Below are 2,406 nucleotides of genomic sequence, written 5' to 3'. Positions count from 1 at the left end.
TTAAAGGAGAAATTTTTAAATTCCGCTGCGCCTTGGATGGCAATTCTCCTTCACCTCGGATGTTGCCTTCGAATATATGATTTTGTCCCTCGATGACCCTTCGGTGTAGCCTACGGTTAAATGATGATGGTCCCTTCGAATGCTAAGGTATCCTCACAACTGTTGCCTTCAATGACCAATCAATGACCCTACGATGTCCCTTTTGCATCCAAGGGATAAAACTACTTACTTCTCAATAGTAAGGACAGTTTTACCCTCATAAGGATAGGAAATGCCTGTAAAGACCTTGGGTAGGTATAACTCTTAATTGCTTATCCACAACTTAAAAATACTTTTCACACCTCACATCTTTTCAAAACATCTTTTAGAAAATCACCATTTGGTATACATTCATGCTAGAATCATTACCGAGTTATATTTTTCTAAGCAACTTTCAAACCTAAACGAGATAACCACTTTGTATACATTCATACAAGAATCATTACAAAGTTAAATTCTCTTTTCAGAACATTTTCTGAATAATTCACAACCACTTTTTCCAGACAAACATAAGTGATCAAGCAATTAAGAGCCCATGGACAACGATGGATACAAAGGGTGCTAACACCTTCCCTTTGTATAATGTACCTCCCGAACCCAAAATCTAATTAAGGTCTTTCCTGTTCTTTTCCACCTTTCCTTATTGGATAAAAGAAAAGTCGGTGGCCACTCTTGCTAACCGCGACATTTGCGTTCCAAAGCAAAACACACAAAGTCAGTTCACCGTATGACAGAACTGGCGACTCTGCTGGGGACAACAGAGAGGTTACCTTTAAAAACAAGATCACTTATTTAAATTGTCTGATTTACTTTTAAGGGATTGCTTGGGTATTTTATGCTTCAGTGAAAGATCCTACACCCGGATCTAGTGTACCTTAGGTAAGTAGCAAAAGATCATCGCGACTATCCGGCGTATACCGGAATGGTCAAAATGATGGCTACGGTTAATGTGACACTTTGGATGTCCTGATGTTCCTCATGTTTACTTGAGGAAAAATTTGGCTTCTGCGTGGTGTCATCAAAGCATTAACCAGACCTTTAGAACCCTAATTGACTCATCCTAGCCATTAGAAAGTAGTGAGATAACTGACTTCGGTCCCGACTGGGGTTGGTTGATACTCGATACTACACTCTTTGAGATTGGACTTTAGGGAAGCTTCGGTCAACCACTTGGTGTTGCACTGAAGTGGACTTAAAGAAAGGTCAATGATTGGAGATCCTTTTAGAACCCGGTTACTATCCTAAGACAGGTTGAACCAACCCAAACTTCAGTGGGGAGGGTATTTACCTATGGAACTCATGCAAGCCTTAAAACCTAGGAGTTATTGTTGTGTGACTTGTTTGTGCTTGTTGTTTACTTAACATCACAACATCATAACATCATAACATCATAACATCATGGCATTGTACTAACCATTTCAAGGACTTAGGGATTTAGCTTTGCTCTGTTAAACAGGTTATGGCTTCCAGGAAGACCATCCGGATCAATCTTGTAGCGATCTCTCCTCAACTCAAGGATTTAGTGTCAGAACTTCCTGATCAGACTCAGTTCATCAAGAAACATGGTTCTCTCCTCAATTTGTTTACCACTGGTTTCCGAGAGGATATGATGAGGGTCCTATTCCAGTTCTTCGATCCTAAACATCATTGCTTCACATTCCCAGATTATCAGTTGGTACCCACGTTAGAAGAATTCTCCAGGATGCTTGGGATACCTATCCTTGATCAAACACCTTTCAGTGGTTTAGAAAAGATTCCGAAGTCTTAAGAAGTTGCCGCGACTTTACACATGACAAAGTCCGATATTGAAACCAATTGCATAACAAGAAGTGGAGTTAAGGGTTTACTTGCCAAGTTTCTGATAAATAAGGCCCGAGAATTTTTAAAGGATATGAATGTCCATGCTTTCGAAGATGTTCTAGCATTGCTAATCTATGGTTTGGTGCTATTCCCTAACCCAGACCAATTCGTAGACATGAATGCTATTAAGATATTTCTCACTCATAACCCTGTGCCTACCTTGCTCGGAGACATTCTGCATTCCCTTCACACTCGTACTATGAAAAGGCAGGGGACTCTCATGTGCTGCATACCTCTATTGTCTAGGTGGTTTATTTCACACCTTCCTCAATCAGTCTTGAAGAATGAGCAAAATCTGAAATGGTCTCAAAGGATAATGTCGCTCCCCCATTCAGACATTCGTTGGTGTCCTCATCTCGAAGGAAATGTTACCCTCATTGACCGTTGTGGAGAATTCTCTAATGTACCACTCCTGGGGATAAGAGGAGGTATTACTTATAACCCAGCTTTAGCCCTACGCCAGTTTGGTTATGCTCGAAGAGATGGTCCACATGAAAGAATTATTCA

The sequence above is a fragment of the Lathyrus oleraceus genome, chromosome 3 (assembly GCF_024323335.1).
Source record: "Lathyrus oleraceus cultivar Zhongwan6 chromosome 3, CAAS_Psat_ZW6_1.0, whole genome shotgun sequence".
NCBI classification, from domain to species: Eukaryota; Viridiplantae; Streptophyta; class Magnoliopsida; order Fabales; family Fabaceae; genus Lathyrus; species Lathyrus oleraceus.
This window is presented reverse-complemented; position numbering follows the sequence as displayed.